Genomic DNA, 9,108 nt, shown 5'->3' on the forward strand with positions numbered 1-9,108 from the left:
CCTACCTCCTTTTGTTCCAGTGTCCCCACCCTTTGATCTATGAAAGATATGGTAAACTAATCTTTTGCTATCTTGTTAATGTGTCACCACAACCAGCAAACATTATTTTAATGGGTGTTTTTAAAGCTATTGATAACCAGGAAGTCTATTGAACTTAATAAGTAATTTTGCTAAGGGGAGAAAGAACCATGTGACCTAAAGTGAAAATAATCTAATCTAATGTCATCTTATTCTTTTGAATGTGGAAGATGGAACTTTTACAAGTTATCTAGGGACCTGAGACCAGATTGGTTAAGGCATTTGGTCTAGTGAGGCTAAATAGTGGTAGACCTGGGGAGAGAAGCCCTTTAATAACAGCAATCAAAAAATATAAATTGACCTGCTAAGAAAAGCATTCTTAGAATATGGCTGCCTCCCAATCCCCAGTAGCCCCTAAAATACTAGTCCACTAATTAGGCATCTCTTTCTGTACCAGGGTTCAGAACACCAAGAAGAAAAGGCAAAAGGCTTAGATAATTACTTTTTTTTGGGGGGGGGTGCTTCCAGCAGTCACTGTAGTTTCATTTATCACCCAAACTTGAGAAGTACAATTATGTAATAACTTGAAGAGTCTTCAACCCTTGATCCACTCCCTCATCTTGCTTATTAAGTGGTTATAAAAATTGTTCCAGGGAAATGGGTGATTGTAAAAATCACACTGTTAGATATAAACTCAATTTGATGGTTCTGTTTTTTTTGGGGGGGGGTTAATTAGGAGAAGGTGACTTTTCCTCCTTTTCTTGAAAACCAGAGATCACACCTCCCAAATTCTCTGAACTCTGAGCTGTTTGCTTTTCTTTCCCTTGCATGTGCCTATGCAGGAACATGCCCAAAGAGTTTTTGCTAGCCCCTAGCATTTCTTGTCTTGTAATAGTAACCGATTAAACTAGTTACCAAGAATGAAGCATGTTCCAGCACTTAAGTTAATTGAACTGTTACAAACTAAATATGATTCTAAATTGTTTCAGTATTCCAAAGCACTTCATGCATGCAGATAAAAATGAAAAAATTACCAAATTGGTTTGAAATGTGCAAATCAGCCATACAACTCTGACATTTAGATCCATGACCTGATAACAATGCAGTAAGTACCTTGAAAAACTTTGCAGCTGCTTTTTTTTTTCCCTTTCTCTGACTCTTCTCTGAAACCCTTGAACCACTACTTGATGTGATATTCAATAAGTGGAAGCCAGGCTGCAATCAGACCAGGAACTGTCTGCATCAGGGTTGTACTATCAATTTGCTCAGAATAATCTCTCCCTGATTCATTTCACAGGCCAAGGAAAAAAGGAATTGTTGAAAGGATAGGCTTACTGGAACAAATAGTGTGCTTCATTCTGGAAGACCCTAACTGACATTTAGTTTGGGAGTCTGGGTTGAATAAAGTCCCAATACTCCAGTGTCAGTATCTCAGTGTCAGGAATCAGATGGGCAAGCTCAGACTAACTTAACCTATAGGTTATAGGATCTTTTTTCCTTTAAATTAACTTTCTCTCTCTTTTTTTCATTTAGCAAGCATTTTTTCTTCCTTCCTCTTTGCCCTCACCCAAGGGAAAAATGAACAAAAACATAAACAAAGATCTGGTAACAAATATGCATAGTTAAGCAAAACATATCCCCAAACTGACCTTGTTCAAAATTGTTTCTTATTCTACATCTTGTGTCCATCACTTCTCTGTCAAGAAGTGAGGAATATTTTTATTAATGATACTCTAAAATCATAGTTAATCTTCATATCAAACTGAGTTGTCTTTCAAAGTTGTTCATTTTGATATTGTTATTATAAATTAACTTCCTTCTGCTAACTCCACTTTCTTATACCATGCATCTAGTTCATTCTATTCTTCCCAGGTTTTTGAAACCATTATCCTCCTCTTTTTTTTCCTAACACAATAATACTGCCTAACATTTATATACTAATATTTGTTCAGCCATTCCCCAATTGATGGGCACTTCTGAGTTTCTGGTTCCTTGACTCAAAAAAAAAAAAAACAACTTACAAATATTTTTGTACAGATAGCATTTTTTCCTCTTTTTTGGATTCCTTTGAGGACTAGGCTTAGTAGTAGTAGTAATTGCTAGGTCAAGGAATATTCACAATTTGTTAACTTGGGGCATGATTTCAAATTGCTTTTTAATATGACTATACAAACTCACAACTCTACCAACAGTGCATCAATGAACCTGTTTTCCCCTAGAACTTCTGACATTTGTCACTTTCTATTTTGCCAATTTTTTGCCAACTTTGGAAGAGAAAATCCCAGAGTTCACTTAATTTGCATCTCTAAATATTAGTGATTTGGAGCATTTTCAAAAAAAATATGGCTATAGATAGCTTGGATTCCTTCCTTAGAAAATTGCCTGTTTGTATCATTGACCATTTATCAGTTGGAAATGACTTTTTCTTATAATTTGAATCATAAACTCTACTTTTAGGATAGCATTTCTCTGGAATGGGAGAAATCAAGGTTAGAAGAAGGCTGAGTTTATCAGAAAAATTGGCAGCTTGTCCTTTTACTTTTTAACTGTTTCTCTTTATTTGGAACACAATAGGATTTCTCTCCTCTATTCTACTCCTCACCCCAACATTCTAGAAAGCAGAAATTTGATGATCATTTTTGTGTTAGGGCTTTCCTCTCACACTTTTCCTTTCTGAAATGTAATTATCTCTTAATTGTTTTGGTTGTGTAAATACAAACTTTTCCTTTATTCTCAAGCTCTTTTTTTTGTAGGAAATAATCTGAATGTCTAATGAAGTGAAATAAATTTCCAGATCCCTAAGGAAAAAAAAACTGGACTAAAATTAATTTCCCAAGATTCTAATCTTGCTTCTGCCTTTAACTTACTCTGAGATCTTGGAAAAGTCTCTTTATTCATATTGATTCTTACTTTTATATGTAAATAAGATTTGAGACATAGATGATATCTCCCATACTAAAAATATATATTCTAAGGTTTTTTCCCCCAGCTTTAGTGATCTATATTTCACTTATATCTCCTGCATATGACTCCTAACACCATATTTTCTTATCTGATCTAGATGGTGAGGTATACAACTGACAAATAAATGAGACAGTGTTTGGTAAGACTATTAAACTATCAATATGAGCAAAATACAAGCTATTTCAGCAAAATTACACTATTCAGTCTGCACTCCCATACTTCAAATGTACCCTCTCAGAATTCTCATTTTCTTAGGTTTAGCTGAGTTGCCTACCACCTCCTCCATGAAATCTTCCCTAATTTATCATTTTAGTCCTTGTATTCTTGCTAAAATGTCCCTTGCATGTAGTAGACACTTAATAAATGCTTATTGAATTGAACCTCTAAGATGTATTTTATTTTATTTTTTTCAGTTTTACTTAGCATTTGCCATTACAGAGTAGTTTCCTAAAGTATTACTAATGACATATTTTTGTGGAGCTTGAGAATTCCTAGAGTACTTTCCTCACAAAAATCCTGTGAGATAGGAAATGCAAATATGACTATTCCCATTCCCATATTACAGCAACATTTTTAGATTCCTCTGCTGATGACTTTCCACCTGTCCTGAATATACCTGAAAGAGAGCTACTAGACAGCAGTGAGTGCCTCTGCAATAATTCCTGGACTATTGACCATCATGGGGTGGATTCTTATGAAGACTCTTCTCTTGTTCTTCAGAATTTTTTATTCTTTGAATTTACATCTTCAAAGTCTACCACAAAACAACTTCTAAAACATTTGCTGATTGATTAGCCACATAATTTATTTTCAGATTCTTCAGACTGTACATCACATAGCCTTCTATGTTTTCCACTGAGGGGGTAAAAGCAACTGATATCCTATAAATAGGAATGGAATTTCACTAGAATTTGGGGTGAATTCACTGAGCCAAGGGACAGCTTTCAGTTCAAGACTCTGAGGATGTAATGATTTTTTGCTGGGCTCGTAATTCAAAGCAAAAAATCAAAACTTTGCTACCATGGACAGAACTTAGAGAGATTTGCTTGTCCCTTTCATATGCCCTGACTGTGAAATGTGTCATTTCTCTTACTTCCACAGCTGCTGGAATTGTCACATCCACACGCATCCCCATCACCAGTAATCTGTTTATCAAGAAATAAGAGCTCGTTGCCTCCCAATTTTGCCTTTCCAGGTGACTGATATTAATTAGGTTTTCAGTAGGCCTGGTTTATCTCAGACTGAAACCAAAGCAGATGAAAATGCTGCTTTGCAGTAAGATTCCTTTTCTCAAAACGATGAATGGGATGAAGATACTTATCTAAGAGAACAGGTTTCAGGTGGAGCTTCCATCAGCAGAGTTCTGAAATGTATTGTTAGGCTATGGTTGATCTGAAGAAGGAATAAAAATAGCATGTCATCCAGTGACTACATTAACTCATTTCATGCTCACAAAGTTGGAGTCCCTGAGTGGCAGCAGACTTGTTACACAAGTAGAAACTGCAAGATTCATTAACAGCTGAAGCTTATTGCAAAATGTTAGTGTTTCTTAAAAGAGAGAAGCTAATTCCTCCAAAGCCTCTGTTTCTTCATTATCAATTATCTCTATGGTTCAAAATTACTTTTCTATTAAATTCAACAGACACTTTCTGAATGCCTACCATGAGCAACTGCCTTGTGATATATATTAAGGTTACAAGCACAAAGCAACCTTTAGGGTTGGAGGAGGAAATTATCTCTTCACAAACAGACCAGCAATGGATTAAAATAAGATTGTTGATCTAGAACTGACACCAGAACCTAGAACTAGAATTTTAAACTAACTTCATTTTGTAGTTGAAGAAATATCCATAGAGGTTGTGTCTTATCCAAGATCGTGTACTTATTAAGTATCAGGAAAAATTTGAACCTAGGGCCTTAGATTCTAGAATCAGTCCTCTTTTTATCGAGAAGAGGAAAGAACACATTGAATGGACTGAGAAAGTCAATGAACTATCTCTAGTTAGAGGAAATCTAGGTAAGAGGCTTGAACTAGCCTTAAAGGGGGAGGTTGGCAGTAAGAGAAGATGAGAGGATAGTTTGCTGGAGAAGGCAGAATGAAATCAGGGAAAAGGAAGATCTGACCTGTAAAATGGAGTCTTCTATATAAGGATAATGGGATTGAAGTCAGGATAATTGTATTTATCTGGAACTCTATTCTGGAGATAGGATAACTGGGTTTAAGTCCTACCTCCACTCTTTAGCTCTCTAATCCTCAGGTTCCTCATCTGTGAAATGCAGGTGATAACACTTATATTACCTACCTCTCAGGGTTATTGGAAGGAAAAGTCTTTTCAATATTTGGAGGTCTATACAATTGTGAAGGGAAAAATAGCACGAAATAAAACTGAAAGGGTAGTTTGGAGTCAGACACTGGGCTTTGAATAGTAATAAAAAATACTATGACAGCTAACATTAATATAATGCTCTACATTAAAGAAAGAAGGAAACATTGATTAAGTCTCTACTATGCAGCCAGGCACTGTGATAAGCACTTAATAAATATCATCTCATTCAAAACCCACAACTATAGGAGGTAAGTAGTGTTATCCAATTTTAAGGGGAGGAAACTGGGGCAATCAGTGGTTAAGTAATTTGCCCAGGGTTACACATCTATTAACTGTCAGAGACTGGATATGAACTCAGGTCTTCATGATTCCAAATCCAGTAGTCAAAGAAGTGTATGTTTATTTAGCAGGGAGTGAGGAACCAGTGAGGTGTTTAGAGAGGGGTGTGATAAGATCTATATATTAGGAAAATTGTTTTGATAATGTTGAGAAGAAGAAGAATCAAAGAAGGAAAAGACTATGGTCAAGAATGAAAGATTTTTCAATAGTCCAGGTGAGAGATAATGATGACATGAACTAAGACATTGTCAGCATGAATGGGAATTTACCTTTTGTATTTGCTCTCTTCTTCATCACTCCATAAAAGAACCACAAAGGAAGGGGGCAAAGAAAGTGAAGGGAAAGAATGTAAGAAATGCTATAGACACACTATCAACAGAACTAATGTAATGGGAGATTGGAAGAGAAAAGTGTCAGAAATGAATTTGAAATTTTGAACCTGTGTACCTGGCAAGAGACTGGTAATAAAGCCTACATATGTATATCCATGGCCTAGAAATGCCTTCCAATGCACAGAGAAACATAAACTGTCCCTGCTATATATCTAAATGAAAAACTTCTATCTGCAAAGGGGGAAGCAGTTATTTTAGCAGCCACCTGTGCCAGGAAACTAACATTTAAAAACTCAGTGCTACACCAGATTGTTCCATAAAGTACAGATTTTGGAAGAAAGAAATACCAGTGCAACATGGAAGAAAGGAGGTTGGGACAAGGAGTCTGGGATCTTAGCCATTCAAGAATGTTCAAGAAATTCTATCACTATTTCTTGGTTGAAAAATGTGGGTAAGGTAAAAAGGAAAGAATGGGTCAGAGAGAGAAAGAGACAGAGACAGAGACAGAGACAGAAAGAGAGACACAGAGAGAAACAACCAAAGGAGCACACATCCAAAAAGGGTAACCAAATCTTCAAGGGACTAGAGAGCAGCTACTTCAAGGCCACTGGAATCTTTGGCAAATGCCAGAACAAAGTGGTAGGGAAATACACTTACAAGCAATAGAGTCCTGGAAGGTAATATATGGATTTAAATGCCAAGTAAAGCAGACTCATTTGACTACTTTTGAACTTGTGCTAGAAAACTATCAAAAGGTTGGAAGGGAATATTTTCTTTCCCTAATGCTGAATGTCCATAAAATTCAAACCAAAATATTCAGCCCTTTTTCAGTCATTTTCAACTTTGTGACTCCATTTAGTGATTTTTTTTTGGCAAAGATACTAGAATGACTAGAAATTACCTTTTTCAAATAATTTTTCAAATGAGGAAACTGAGGTAAATAGGATTAAGTGACTTGCCCAAGGTAACAATGTCTAGGTGTCTAAGACCAGATTTGACCCCAGGAAGAGGAGTCTTTCTGAATCTAGAACCGTTTATCTATTCCATCACCTAACTGCCCAAGCCAATATTACCAGGCTCTTTTTCAAAGAGTATTTGTGACTGTCGTTCCTCCTAGTTTACACATTTATCTTCCTTTCTCTTACATTGTCCAGTGGTAGTCTCTCCAATTTGAAGGTATTTCCATCACAGATAGAGCGTACTTTGCAGAAAAGTTGATAACCTGCAATGGTTTTCATTTCTTTCCTCACCTGGTATTTCCCTAGATAAATGAAACCATGGGTCCAATTCCTCTTCCTATCTGATCCTGGAATTAACAGCAATGTGGCCAAGTTGCTTCAACTTTTTGAGTCTTATTTGTCTCATCTCAAAGATGAAGCCACTGGAACATGATCTCTAATGTTCATTCAGTTCTGAAGTATTAAAAATATCACACCTTTTCTACTATGCCATATGGAAGAGTTTTACAACCATAGCCTGCCTCCTCTTGGAAGGAATATTCTCAAATAGTTGAAGAGGTAGAGCCTGATGAAGGGTGATTGCAGTGAAGTTGGAAAGGAAGGGTTATGCTCAGGCCAGCCCTCACTGGTTCAGAGAGTCAATTGGTAAATTTTCACAATTTTCACTGTGATTCACACCTCAGGACTAAGAAATGCTGTAAAATTAAGTCTTGATTTGTTGTTTTGATTGTCTAGTTTTAAGAAAGTGTTGGAAAAATGTTAATTATGCAAATTAAACTAAAATTGTGTCTTGCATGCATTGTTTTTGAGAGCCAGTTAAACATTTACCAGTTTAGTTGTTTGTATGTAGAAGAGATAGCCGAGATTGAACTTGGTGTTTGAATGTGATGATGGGTGAGAAGGAAGAAAAGCCAAAGATGACCATGACATTTTGAACCTGGGTAACTGGCAGAATGATACCATAGTCACCAGAAATAATGAAGTCAAGAGAAGGTTCAGCTCTTGGGGTTAGGATGGTGAAATGATGAATTTTGTTTTCTAACTGCATAGTTTGGAGTATCAGCAGGGCAACTGCTAGAGATGCCTATTAGGCAGGTGGAAATTCAGAAACAGTAAACAGAGGGAAGAAAAAAAGGGAAAAGAAGGAAAGGGGGGAGACAGAGAAAGAGAACAATAGACAAACAGACAAATAGATAGAGAGAAATTATTAGATATATTTAGGAAGTAGAAAAGAAGCCACCAGACAGGTAAGAGAATTATCATGGAAGCCATAAAGGAAATGTACTCTCATGATTAAAAATCTTAACTGTGGGTCTCAAAATTGTGTGGCTATTAATATATCATTCAGGTTGTCTGAGTTCAATTCCTGCTATCATTACTTCTTAACTATGTGACCCTAGGAAAGTCATTTAAACCTTCAGCCTCAATCTCCTCATTTGTAAAATGGCATCATCATAATACCAAACTTACATGATTTTAGGAGAATCAAATGAGATAGCATATTCAAAGTGCCTTACATATCTTAAAATTGGTAGCTATTTATTATTTTGTTTATTTGTTTATATTTATTATTTTCATCATTATTTTCATCGTTATTTTCAGAACAATTACTCTGATCACTTGAAAGGATGCATTCCCCAATGTTTATCATATGCCTATTCCCTGTACTCTGTAGATCCCAATAATATTAAGCCATTAATTGCTAAAGCACAAACACTCCACCCCACTTCCTGCCCCAGCTGTCTTCTTCACTCCCTCCATTTCAGATTAGTTCTGACCCTTCCACTATGTCCTATCAAACTCCTCCTCAATAATCATCATGTCTCTTGATTTTAGAGCTCATCTTGATCATTTCTTCTATCTTCTAATACTCATGGCAACCTGGCTTTCACTGGATAACATGATATCCCTAGTCATCTTTCCAGCTTGAGATTTATCTTTAATAATGATAATAATAATTGCTCACATTTAAGTAGCTCTTAAATATGACAGGGACTGTACTAATAAGCACTTTATTTTACAAATATTATTTCATTTGATCTTCACAACCCTGGGAAATACATTTTATTATCATCCCCATTTTAGGGGAAGCTAATATACTTTACTGATCCTTGTAGGAGCAGTCAAATTACTACTAACTCTCCACTGGTACTTCCAGACTCATCCTGC

The sequence above is a fragment of the Macrotis lagotis genome, chromosome 3 (genome assembly GCF_037893015.1).
Source record: "Macrotis lagotis isolate mMagLag1 chromosome 3, bilby.v1.9.chrom.fasta, whole genome shotgun sequence".
Taxonomy (NCBI): domain Eukaryota; kingdom Metazoa; phylum Chordata; class Mammalia; order Peramelemorphia; family Peramelidae; genus Macrotis; species Macrotis lagotis.